This window comes from Globicephala melas, chromosome 1 (genome assembly GCF_963455315.2).
Source record: "Globicephala melas chromosome 1, mGloMel1.2, whole genome shotgun sequence".
Lineage (NCBI taxonomy): Eukaryota > Metazoa > Chordata > Mammalia > Artiodactyla > Delphinidae > Globicephala > Globicephala melas.
Genome location: NC_083314.1, coordinates 102761737 through 102776220, shown reverse-complemented (window position 1 = coordinate 102776220; position 14484 = coordinate 102761737). Strand labels below are relative to the sequence as shown.

Below are 14484 nucleotides of genomic sequence, written 5' to 3'. Positions count from 1 at the left end.
ATGAATATGCCCTCATACTATTCATTATCCGACAATTATTTCCTCTTCACTTTGTCCTTCTCTTCTAGAACCTTTGATCTTCACTTTTACTGACATATACTGCTGGTGATAGACACCACTGAATTCCAAATGTTCTGTGTCTGCCTGGAACCTGGAATTGCTAGGTCTCTTTTCAAAGACTGCAAAAATACCACCCGCCGCCCCCGCACCCCCCCCCCCACCTCTCCCCCGCTAGCTCTCCTGCAGAATAAAGCAGATTTACCTAGCCAGTGAAGGCTTGGAAAACTACAGCATTCCAAGGTCATCCTGATCTCTGCCCTAGCAAGTAATTAGGTGAAAAAATCACACTTGTTTTAAAACACTGGCCTCTACCTACCAGGTTGCATAACACTCTAGGAAAATGAGTTCTCTGGTCCTTTAGAGATGTCACTACAGTAGGTAAACTAAACTGAAACTGTGTTCCAATTTGGCCAAACTGCAACTGAAAATTTATATTAGCAGAAAATATTCATGTGGAACTATCTAAGATTGTTATTTCTATTACCAGTTTACTGTAATTATGTCAACAAGTTGAGCAAATAGAAACAATGTTATGAATGCCAAATTAATACACACAATTAAACCAGAACTATATACTTCATCTCTGCACCTTAATGCTTTTCTAAATTACAGTATTTAATGATTACAGTAATATGAAATGATATGACAGAGGGAGAAAATATATGAATATGTTGTATCTATTTTATCATAAAATAAGTGATGCTGTCTTGTTAAAAAGCATAAAATAGAGTCTAAAACAAATCCTCAATATTATCACATATGTAAGCCCTTTTCATGTAGAAAAGATAGTGCTTGCTTGTCCTATTATGAAATGATTCTTTTCCTAGGGCAGATGAGGTGTTACAGATTACACTTGGTGCCAAAGAAATGCCCCGAGGGTCCTTTCTTTGGTGAATGTACGTCCACTTGATATAAATCTTGTCAGAATATCAATCTCCCCACACTTCTCTTACACATCAAGGACACCTCTACCCTAATCTTATATCCTTGAAGATTATTATCAAGACTTGTTAGTGTGAAACACATGACCTCTGAGTCTAGCAGATCCCTCATGATAAAGGCAAGCTCTATGAAAATCTGAACCATCATCCTGATTCCTTGATGGGGCCGTACCTTCCTCAACACTATCTCATTCCACCTAAATGTTCTGTAAAATTATTCAAAAGGAATTATTCTCAGAACTTTTTAACCTATCTTCTTTTAAACATAGACCAGAGGAGATATTTTTTTCCATTTAGATTATTCTTTATCCAAAGAGAAATAAAGCAGTTAAATTTAAACTGTGATGATTTTAAATTGTTCCAATAATGGTAAAAATAATAATAATTAATAATAGGAAATCCCTTGATTCAGAATAGAATACAGCCTGAATAGACACCAACCGCCTGATATTTTCTATAACTTTTTTGCCGTGGTTGACCACATTTACCATATTTAACTAATGCAGCCTTTCCATAACTAAAGGTGCTACGATTCTAATGTGCTAATCTTTTATAACTAGTCCTAAGGAGAGGTTTTCAATTTAACATAGAGATTCCTATAGGATTTTCTTTGTGTGTGGGTTGAAGAATCAGTGGAAAAAAAAGAAAACTGTTGCCAAAGTTTTCTTTAAATCGAAAGCACACCCACACAGAATATCAGTGACTGCCCCCTCAACGTTCTGCCATTTATCTCCAAATCAAACAGGGTCTATTTTCACGTAGTTTCTCACTGCCATATGGAGATCCCAGAGGCTGAAGTGTTGTACCAGGTTCCAAAACTTCAAGGCTGCCATAGTCACCTTGCTTTCTGCATTAGTGTGAGAAATTTCACTGCTTTAAAAAAATTATTATTACATCGCACGTTAGAATGCCTCTAGGATAGCTGAGAACTGAACATTTGAAAAGTTAAGTTTTCTGCAAATAAAAAGGTCAATTCTCCCTTGCACCAGAGGATCACATATTACATTTAGGCATATGTTTGTGTTCAGATCTTGCCAAAGGAACAAACCAAAGCAAAATAGAAATAAGAAAGAGTGAAGGTGAAGGCAGAGCGGGCCGCTGTATATGTGTGCAATCAGCGATGATTAATAAAGCATTTAGTTCAAATCTCTGTCTGAACATATAGTTAATTGATTTCCTATTGCAGGAGGAGAAGCAGCAGGGCCTGACAGGGTCAGCAGCAGGAGCTTTTCCTCTTCATTCATTATTTTCTTGCAGAAAAAGTTGTAGCCTGCGGTAACTCAAAGAGAGCAGTTTTGAGCGTCATGCTATATTTCTTAAACAAAGGAAAGAGTTCTTTAGGACTCTCGAAAGCTGCTTTGTAACTGATGAGCTGAACAAAGCTCAGAAATGGTGTGATTTTTGTTTCAATGCTTTCTCCAGGGATTCATCATTGATGAATTTGTCCTCACCAGAAAAGCTAAATCCTACTCATTTAAAGATAACAGTATCTCACACTAAAACTGTCTCTGTCCAGATATTAAAAGCATTACACTGCCAATAGAAAAGTGACAACATAATGAATCAACAAGGATACCTTAAGCCAGCAAAGCTTTAGGGTAAAGAGGTCTATCTGGATTATAATTTATTCATGGATCAATCTAAAGGTAATTGAGCATATTATGAAGTAGAAGAGGGTTCTTGTTTCTAATAGAAGCAGGCACTAGTATCTTCCCATTTAAATTGCATAATTTTTATGAGAATGGCAGCAAGTTGGCTAATAGCACTGGTCTATAGTGCTGTAAGAGATCAACTCTTATTTTCCTAATCATACTCTCTCATCTGATTTGAAACAATGAGGGCAAGAAAAGTAATTTATTTGATATTCAAATGGTAATAAAAGATAAAATGATTTCAGGTTTATACTTAGTGCAAGATATATATATATATATATGTATAGATATAGTGCATATACTGTAAATATATATATATACACACACACACTGAGTGCAATATATATGTGTGTGTATTTTAATTTGTATACATATTTTGTACTCAGTATAAACCTGAAATCCAAATATATATATGTCTCATTTCTGTGTGTATACACTGACAGATTGAAGAATAAATTAGAGGTAAAGGATATAGTATGCTTCACAACTAAGAATTTATTTTATATGTTTTACAAAAACATGTTCACATATGACTTAGTTACACTATCTATCTTTTGTCATTTATTCAACATATACAATATCAAATGCCTACTCTGGGCCAGGAACTGTCCTTTGCTACATTAAAGGTTGAATAATTTCCATACGTAATGTGTGTAATTATCATTGCAACTAATTTTGTAAGTATCTCTTGTCATTCATTAAGGGGTACTGCCAGGCTGAATTATATGTCAAGTATATCTGGTTATTGCAGTTATCTAAAGGCATTGTATACAAAGCTCCTTGGAAAACTACTTAATCTCAATCAAATGACCACCAAAGAGAAAAGTGAAGAAAACAAACTTTCGAAGAGTTGATCTTTAACAAAACTCAGAAAGGCAACGGAGTACTCTTGGATACCTAAAATAAAAAATGCAGGGCTTCCCTGGTGGCGCAGTGGTTGAGAGTCTGCCTGCCGATGCAGGGGACACGGGTTCGTGCCCCGGTCCGGGAGAATCCCACGTGCCGCGGAGCGGCTGGGCCCGTTGGGCCATGGCCGCTGGGCTTGCGTGTCTGGAGCCTGTGCTCCGCAACGGGAGAGACCACAACAGTGAGAGGCCCGCGTACCGCAAAAAAAAAAAAAAAAATGCAGGAGCACGATGGCTGGGAACCTGGGTTCTCTGAGTGTGTTCCTAGCACACCCTAATTTCAATCACTGTGCACTTGGCTCGATGCAAGGAAGTATGGGAGACAGAGATGAGAAGTCTCTGTTCTGTTCTGTCTGAATTCAGTTACTTTTCTTCTTCCTTCAGTTATGACAGTAATCACTTACATTTGATCCTGATTTTTATTCCAAAATCTGCTTTCATATGGCTTACATTCAGAAACTCAGATTTTCCCCATGAATAACTGGCTTGTAATACTTAAATACTGATATAACAGCAAGCCATTTTTCATGATATTATCAGATTTGGACAGTGGAAAACAATAAGAAGACAAAGAGAGAAGGGCCATCTGTACATTATATTACCATAGTGCTATGTGGTGCCCAGTGGTGCACATTGGGACACTGGAGTAGGACATGCAAAATATATGAAATTAATGAAATATAACTCTTAGTTTAACCTGATAAATTTAAGTGGACAACTTCTGATCAAAAATGCAATGTCTATAGCAGTCAAAAGCAAAGATAACTCATGCTTCATAGTGAAAGCAGAAAGCCAACATTTGCATAGTGGTTAGGATACTGATTTAGAAGTCAAATTTGCATTAAAATCACAGTTTTACACTCATTACCTGTGTGACTATGAGCCAATTACTTAACCATTCTGCTACTAATTTTCCTTACCAATGAAATGAGAATGATAGTATCTAACTCACGATACATTTGATGCTCGGTATAAGCATTAAAATGGAATAATTGTAAAGTGCATGCCTGCCAATTTATTCCCACAAGCCTTAACTGCTTATGTTGCATTGTGTACCAGGCTCTGTATTTCCACGTTTGCTCATGCTAGAACGAGCCCGCCCTGTCTTTTTTACCTGGTACAGGCCCATTTGGCATTTTCCTCTCAGCTTGGTATTCACAGCATTGAAGTAATGTCCTTTACTGACTCCTCTCTGTCCGCAGTGTTACGGGGGCCTTGCAGTGCTGCAGAGCACTCTGGGCACTTTTTAGCCTTGCACTTATGTCGCTGCCTTATCACTATTAGCTTCTGCCTCCATCTTCTCCACTTGAGGTCCTAGTTAGTTTTTGATCCAGCACATAACAGGTACTCAATATGTTTTTTCCCCCCTTGTTTTTGGCTTGTTGCTTAGCTTTTTTCTCAATAGGTTTTTCAAAACTTGAAAAATTATTGAATGAATGCATGCATGAATATCTTGAATGTATTTTAAAAATCCCGCTGGTTGTTTGAAATGTCAGGCAATCCCAAACAATTACTTTCAGAAAGAAATTAAGTTACAGAAATAAGTTCTTTAAAATTAAAAATTATATCATACTTACACAACAGCTGTGATTCATAAATTTAAAAAAACCACTTGTAGAGTGCAAGACACTTACAATTTATATATAAAAGACAATCTGTCTCCTTAAAGAGCCTGTCGTTAATAACAATTGCAATACTCCAAGACAGAGGCTGTGGCAGAGGTGCCCCAGGATGTCAGATGAACAATGACAATGTGCACCTGACCCCGGCTGAGAGGACAGAACTTTTCTAGAAATGACATCTGAGCTGAGTTCTGAAGGATAGGGTGAAAGTCGGTTGGCAAGTAGTGAAGTTGGAGGTGTGAGGGTCAGGAAAGGGGAGGAAAATCCTCCAAGTGGAATAAACACCAGAGAGAGAAGGGCGATACTTTGGAAGAGATGCTGGGGAGCCAGCAGACTGCTGACCCTCTGCTCTGTGTTTAATAAGATACAAAGGGTGAGCAGCTTCTTCCGTGAAGGGGAAGCAGAGCACATTTTGTTGTGAAGTGATAAAGTCGGGATGTATGTTACGGAGAATGTCAACCAAGAGAAGAAAATCTAACATGAATGGAATGCCAGCAAAGGATGAAGGAGATAAGACTTGCTTTTTTGCCAAGGACTGTGCATGTGCTGGAGCTGCAAAGACAACTAGGAGGTCGTTCTTTCCAAAAGCAGTTTATGGCCTGTAGGAGGACTGACTCATATTCAATGGAACTGAGGTGAGAACATTATTGTTTTATATTGAAATATCATTTAAATGATGTATAGCAGATTCCTCTAAAGAAATAAACTTCATTGCTTAAAGCGATAACTTTTAAAGCAATATCTTTAGCTTGGAGTTCGGGAGATTAAGCCCTGATGGCATGATTGAAGAGAAACAAAACCAAAGAGATGGTCAAACCACTATGCATGAGAAATGCAGAAGAATTTTGAAACAGAGACGCAAGAGGGAAGAGATATGGGGATATATGTATATGTTTAGCTGATTCACTTTGTTATAAAGCAGAAACTGACACACCATTGTAAAGCAATTATACTCCAAAAAAGATGTTTAAAAAAAAAAAAAGAAAGCAGAGAGGAGAGGGAAGAGGAACGTGCATGAAGAGAAGGAAAAGCGAGAGATATAGAGGGAGAAGAGCCTATTGATGTGATGACGGGAGTACTTCTATAAAGAGGAAGTGCTAATATCCAATTTTAAGCAATCCAAATCCTCCTCTATGACCCCTAAAACTTTAAAAACGTCTCCTACCCACTTACATATCCTGGAGAGAAATTTGGAAGAAAGTCGGGGAAATAGGGTTGAGTTTCATGCTTGGATTGGCATATAGCTCAAAGAATAGAGACCAACGAGAGACAAGATTTGAGGGAGATTCAGAAATCAGTGGGAATAGGAATTTACTGCCAGAAGTGACATAGAGAACATAATCTCTAGGAATTTTGTAGCAATATCCAGAAGGATGGGACTGGTTGACCTCAGCTGACATTTGGGTTATGTAGGTAATTATAAGGAAGAAAGGGATAAGCAGAGGAAGAGATGCACAGTTTGATGTAACCCTGATTTAATGAGCAATTAATTCCAACTAAGAGACTTCTTAGTGAAGGAGGAATTTAAATTGTGATGAAAGATTATAAAAGGGAGAAATAGTGTGTGGTGTTGGAAAGGGGGGTAAAAAGAGAAAGGAATGGATGAGTAAAGGGTTGAAACATTAAGAAACTACAGAATGAACTTATTCTTACATGACTAAAACAGAGTAAGTGTCTGAGGAATACTAGCAGGTAAAGCTGGGAAATCTATGAAGGGCTCCGAATTCTGCGCAAAGCAGTTTGGATTTTTATTCTTCAGGGTGTAGGGAAACACCAGATATTTGAAAATATGTAATCAGGTCTTTGTGGTGGCAGAAAGAAGGATGAATTTTGGGTAGGTGCTTTGGCAAAAAGAGGAGAATGATCCAGAATGTTGGAGATAGGATTCTGGTTGTAGCAGAAAAGGGAAAGAGATGACATAACATTTTTTAAAAGATTATACAGTACTCTGGAAAATAGAGAGCCAATACTGACTACACATCCCAACTCCAACAGTACACGTTGATTTTCACTCCCTCACAACCCACCAGCTGCTGCACCGCTGCTCTGACAGTGACTCCTGCCTGAAACCACCTAGCTTTCATTCTTTCTGACACAGAACCCTCTCTGAAAATCTTCTGTCTCTACCTCTTTGCTACTCATCTTTCTGCAAATGACCCCTCCTCTCTCACCATCCCCTGCTCAATCAGAGTCTCCAACATTTTCAAAATCACATGGGAACTGTGTTCACGGGTGGCTGCATAGGCTGTGAACTACAGAAGAGTTACACCTTAGTGAAAATGAGCATAAAACAGTGGTGGTAGGGAACCTGGGAAGGATGAAATAGGATTTGTTTTTCTTTCCTTGCATTCTGGAGGACTCCTGCTTGTGTTTTGTAGTGATGATGAATTGGGGGAGAAGTGAAGGAAATCAACTTCCTCAACAATAGCTCTAGTGAGAGGGGATTGTAAGTTCTATACAGGAAGGGACTGCACCATCATTATTATCTTCATCAAAATCAGCATATTTATTGAGCATCGCTATACATCAAGACCTCTGCAAAGCGCATGAGTACCTAATCTCTTCTTCATTGCAACCCCATGAGGTGGGTATTGTTCTTGTCCCCTTTTACAGATGAGAAAACTGAGGTTCAGAAAGGCTAAATAACTTGCTCCAGTTTTCACTTATTAATAAATGGCAGAGCCAGGATTCAAATCCCAGTCTGCCAGATGCTAGACTCTCTGCTACGCTGTCACTCATATTTCGATGTAGTACTTACAAAGTTTATTAAATGAGTATTTAATGTATTCTTGATTGCTATAAAGAAGCATACTACACACATATTCCATTCCTTGAAATCTATGCTTCCTGTTTTTCTTTTTCCACAAACTGTGAAGCGGAAAACACCTCACACAGTAGACATCATTAAAGAAAATGCTGAACACATACCATGCAAAATATCTGTGTTAGTTTAGTCCTGTTTATTACTGGCCTCAAGTTTAATGAGCTCAAGTTAATACAGGTGAAAGGCCAGAGTGTTACATGTAGCGGTTAATGAAATACCATAGAGATGCTGAGAAAATGATTAGCAGCCAAATGTGAATTTAATATACTTCATTCTCAAGATGCAGCGCCCCGTGGGAGGCATCTTTCTGGGGGAAATAATGTGGTATATTGGAAGTAGCACTTGCTTCCGAGTTGGGAGATGGGGCTCCGATCTTAGTCTTGCTATCAGCTCTTCTTGTGACCTATGACAGTGCAGTGACTCCCTCTTAGTCTCAGTTCTCTTATCTGTAAAATGAGGAGGTTGGACCAGATAATTTATAAGGTTCCTTCCAGTGTGTCATTTTGTTTTGTTTTCAAATTCAGTTAGAAATCCTCAGGGTTTATGCCCAGGTAGCATCACATAGTCTGTGGATGAAACATTGGACTGAGTCATAAATTATATGATATATACCTCTTTCCCTCCTATTTAGCTATAGAACATTCTGAATCTGTTGAAGCTGTAAAATATGGATATTATAAATAATGTTTATCAAACTCCTAAGATTGGAGTTAAACTGTTTTAGACTTCATCAGTACAACCACAGATAGCATTGCTATTTTATCTCATTATTAAATAATGAAATCTGTATAGATAATTAACAGAAATAAAAACAATTTTAAAAAGAAAGCTATTATAATCTGTATAAATTGGGAAATTCCTACGATCACAACTAACACTACACTGTAATTATCTTTACGAAGTTTGATGTCTAGTTACAAACTCACCTGAGACATACTCTATATAAAATCAACTACACACATATTAGGAGTAGATATAAGTGATAACAGGCATGAAATTGCCAAGTGAGTAAGGTTAAAACACAAATACACTTCAACTGCATTTGTGTATATTCAAAGTTTTAGGTTGTTAAAGGAAAATAGAGCCTTCTACGAAAGCAGTGCAATATACAGAATGGTCACTCGTCTTGGGATGCAGAGACTAAGACACTTAGTTTCTAAGACAAATCACCTGCCCTCTGTGAGCCTCAGCTGTCATCTGTGTAAAACAGAAATAACAATGACCACCCTTCCTCCCTACTCTTCATAATTTTTTGAAATAGGAAGGCACTAATAGATTACTAAAATACAGCTTTTACCATTTTAAAAACTATAAAGCAGCATAGAACCCAAGTGTTATTTTAATATGAATATAATTTATGCTCAATATGATAAACAATATAAAGATGAAGTATGCTGAATTATAAAAATGTCACAAAATACTAGCTACACATGAAGAAAGACTTCCTGAGCTATAGTTCTTCCAATGCTTTAGGACGACTCGAATGAAATAATTGGCTTTTGAAATCCACCTTCAAAATGCTACTGCTTTCATGGCTAAACGTTGCATAGAATGTCAAGTGCAAACACCAATAAGGGAAAATGGAATAAAAATTACTTCATTCAATGGTGTGGAGGCAAAGGAAAACAGAAAAATGGAGTGATGAAGAAAATGGGACTGCTATCAATATGAAAAAAGCATTCAGGATTCAGGCTATATTTGGAGCCAGAGTAGAAGATGAATCAACCTTTTCCATATTTATTCAATATGATCCTAGTATTTCCCTACACAAGAAACACCTGGATGACTGCTTTAAGCCTTCTTACCTCAAAGTGTGGCACAAGACAAAAACTGTTACATTTTGATCCAATCAAAACTATTTGGAGTTAGTTACATTTCAGGACATACTGGAAAAAAAGACCATCATTTTGAAAGTCAATTTTTAGGGTTTCTATGCTAAGCAGGAGATTTATACTGGAGACAAAATAAAAGTAAGTGCAAGTTTTTAGTTGAAAGGAAAAGACTTTTCTAACATAGTTAATTACCATGCTAGTAGGAAGTATTTAACATGGGAAAAGAATCTTTTATATGCATGGCAAAGTTCTCCATAAACAATAGCTTCTGCATACAGAATAGAAAACACTAGCTAACATCCATCTGTAACATCAGACTCATATCCAAACCTAGGTCACTACAGAAGGCAATCCTTGCCCCACAGATTTGGATTTTCCTCTCTGTCTCTCTTCCACATCACTTTCTAAACTATAATACCATTATTTATGTATTTTCTATTTTTCTGAATAGATCATAAACATTTTGAGAACAGGATACTTTTTTAACATGTTTTGTCATTCCTCTTAATTCTTTACATATAGTTGGCTTTAATTAAATATTTGATGAATGAATGAAGGATTAAAATCAACAGAAAGCTGTGCTGACAAGAAATTTCAGCTAACCATATGTGGTCACAGCTTAATGATGACAATAAGTGATCTAGTCTAAACACTTTTCATATAAAATATTCAGAAAGATTCTCTCTATGCACAATGCTGGGCAAGAGTGGGATTGATCTAATGCCTAATGACCAGGCAAATACAATTTTGCCTGGTCCATAATATTGCATAATCCAATATCTGATAATAACAGGGAATTGTAAAAACAGATAGCATTTGTAGTGATAAGGTATTGTAAGGTATAATTCCAGCAATCAATTTAGATTCAATGGCTTAGAGCTCAATACAAATAATTTCTTTGTATTTTCCAGGTTCTTTGTTTAAAGTTTTCTATCAAGAAAATAGTAATGACCAACTATTTCATTTTCCTATTCATAACAAAAAAATCAAACAACAAAACATTTTATAGACCATAGTTACAAAACCCATTATTTTATTAAAAGTTTACTTTGAACAATTGTGAATCTAGGCAATTATCACATTAAGTCAAATACTCAGCTTCAGGGAAAGAATAATCCACTTGATTCTGTGGCCTTTACAAAGGCCATATGGCTATGCAGTACATGCTACTGTTCTTTTGACCCCCTACCGCAGCCATTGGCTGCCAGTCTTTTATAAAGATGAGCCTAATTCTTTGCATTGGCTAATACCACAAAATGAGGACAGCAGTCAAAGAAACCAGCCATTAGTACATAATTTTCTGAGCTTCATCAGACATCAGCCAATTGTTGAATATCACATGTCCTAAGAAGCATTAACACCAAACTCTAAAACTCTTATGTAGCTCTAAATTTCTAAAACCATAAAACCATAGCGGTTATGGTTTTAGAAATTGTTTTTGTGTATTATCTCAATTTCCACAATAACATAATTATTATAATATTGCTGAAACTTGAGGCCCACAGATGTGGCAAACACTTAATGCCCAAGTCCACATAACAGTAGGCAGCAGAGTAAACTCAAACCTAGGTCTCCCAACTCCAAGCGTAGCCCCTTCTCCTCTCTATTGACTGGCCATGTCCTTCCCAAGCTTTTTAGCTGCTATTTCGCCAAAAATTATTGTATGTTTTTTGGCAAGGGAAAGATCTAATAAAATGTGTTCTTGTGGAAGGCTCATTCTATGTGCTAAGTATTGAAGATGTAACAGAGGGCAAAAGATATGATTCCTATCCTCAAGGAGTCTGTAGTAGTTTGTCATGTAATAGGATTAAACATAAATAAATAATCCTATGAATACATACAACATTTATACAATTTTCAATGATATATAGTTATCTGATTATTTGTTTAAAGTCTAATCCTATCCGACAACAACCTCTAACCCTTTGCTTTACTCACCAGGCAAAATCTTAGCCCGTATTTAACCCAATTATCCAGCTAGTCTATATTTACACTTGAAAACTGAATATGGCTGGAGAATATGACTGCTCCCCATTCCCCAAATGGGCACTAAGTACCCAATAAGCCTTGGTACGGTATCACTGTCATTCTTTTTTTTTTTTTTTTTTTTTTTTTTAGCGGTACGTGGGCCTCTCCCGTTGCAGAGCAACAGGCTCCGGATGCGCAGGCTCAGCGGCCATGGCTCACGGGCCCAGCCGCTCTGCGGCATGTGGGATCTTCCCGGACCGGGGCACAAACCCGTGTCCCCTGCATCGGCAGGCGGACTCTCAACCACTGCGCCACCAGGGAAGCCCACCACTGTCATTCTTGAACTTTCTCACTACAAAATGACATTCTTATACCTTCTTCTTTCTCCCAAAAACTAAACTGCCACTCCTTCTCATTGTTAGCTGATGATCTCGGTTAAAGATCATTACATTATTGGTTAACATTTTTGAAGTAATTGTTCTAAATTTTATAAATCCACCTCATCTGTACTATCATCCTTCATCTTTTCTTCTTGCTGTGATGGGAAGTGTCCTGGTTCTTTCAAAGGCTCCACTGAGGGCTCAATCTCACACCTGCCTGGTCATCCAAAGGAATGTGCCTCTGTAATTTTTATCTCTGCCCACCCCATGATTCACTCTCACTTTTAAAAAGTATTCCATTAATACACAAATGTGCTTTAATCTCTCATCCTGAAAACAAATACATAAAACAAATAAAATAACTCCTTTGAATCTACAGCCGCTTCTAGGTATTATTTATCTACTGCCTTTTAAATTTCTTTTAAGAATGGTTAATCGTGTCTGTCCTCACACCCTCACCTCCCATTTACTCCTCAGTATACTCTTGTCAGGAATTTGTCCTCCATTCCAAACCATGGAAATGCTTTGGTAATGAGGTCAACGAACACCTTTATTTCTCAAATTACATGGCCACATTTTTGTGCTCATTTTACTTTACCTCTCAGAAATATTCAACCTAGGTAAGCCCTCCCTCCTTCTTAAAATACTACCCTTCTTTTCCTCCTACATCACTTCTGTATTTCTTTTGCTGGTTAAATCTTTCTTTGTGAAACTTAGAATATCCAAGGCTCAGTCCTAGCCACTCTTTTTTCCCCCTCTGTTGACATACTCTTTCCAAGTGATTTAATCTTGTCTTATGGCCTTAAATATCATTTAAACTGTGGCTTTCAAATTTATAGCTCCAGTTCTATTCTTTAAACTGAGCTCTAGACTCTTATGTCCAGCACCTTAATTAACATATTTAATTAAATGTTGAGAAGCAATCTCAAAACTTAACATGTCTTAAGTAGATTCCTTGTTATTTCACTCCAAATAGGTTTCTTTACTAATCTTTCCCATCTCAGATAATGGAGTGACTGCTCACCCATTTGCTCAAGTAAAAACCCTAGGGTTATTATGGCTTCTTTCTTTCCCTTACCATCCTGCATAGATTGATCCTTCAGCAAACCATCCAGGCTCCACCCCCAACACACATCCCCAAACTCCCCACTTCTCACCATCTTCATTGATACGGCACTAGCCTAAGGCTTCACTGTCTCTCACAGTGAACATGGCAATAGCCTCCTAACTGATCCTGCCTGCTTTCTCTTTTGACTTGATATAATGTATTCTCCACATAGTTACCAGAGCAGTTATCTCAAACACAAATGAGAACAGGTCACTCCTCTGCTTAAAATTCTCCAATGGTTTCCCAGCGCACTTAAAATAAAATCTAAAAGCTTCACAATGATTGCAGATTTATCTGGTCCCCACCTACTTCTTCAGTTTTCTTTTTTACTGTTCTCCTCTTAATTCACTATACTGCAGGCACACTGGTCTTGCTTTTCTCAAGTCTTATAAATTCCTATAGCCTTAGGGACTTTGCAGTTAAAGTAGGCCCTCCAAATCACACTCTGCGTATCTCCCTTTTAATAATAATCCTATAATTAATTAATTAATAAGTTCATTTCTCCATCCTCTCTAAAAGGTATGAACTACCAGAATAGGTTGTTCATCAATTTCATTCACTGATGTTTGCCCAGAACCTTGAACCCTGACTGACTCATTGTATATTCTTAGTGAATGAAGGTACTGGGTGGCAGTATATTTAGGATAAACAGTGCAGTCCTTGAACTGAGCTTGGCTTCCAATCCTGGTTCCATTATTTACTAGGTTTTTGACCTAGTCAAATTTTGCTTAACCTTCATATTATCTCAGTTGCCTCATTCATACAATGGGAATAACATTTCATAGGGTTGTAGTAAGGATTATATAATTTATACACTGTATATAAAATGAAGCTAGAGCTTTGTACCTAGCAGGCACTTAATAAATGTTAGTCCTTGTCTTCAACATCATCATTATTACAGAAATTCCAGCAGTGTATTATAGTTTTTTCAATTATTATCTTACATGTGCTTTAGCATCTTTTGCTATGGGCTTACCATTACCCTAGAATTAACATTCCCCTCCCTCCAGTAAACTATTTTTCCATCTTTTACAAGGAAAGTCAATGGATTAACATCATGTTTTACATGATGGAAAATTGTTTATTTTACATCCAGACTGCATACCCTCTATAAAGTAAGAATTGCTCACATAGTTATATAATTTTATGCTCCACATGTTTAAGTAAGTAAAAGTAAGGAAATGAAGATTTG

The 14484-nt window shown here is 37.2% G+C and overlaps 1 protein-coding gene across 1 annotated transcript in view; it reads right to left on the bottom strand.

Moving 5' to 3' along the window:
* DPYD (dihydropyrimidine dehydrogenase) overlaps positions 1 to 14484 on the bottom strand; it is an 849503-nt gene that overhangs the window by 23320 nt on the left and 811699 nt on the right. The gene's annotated exons all lie outside the window — the stretch shown is intronic.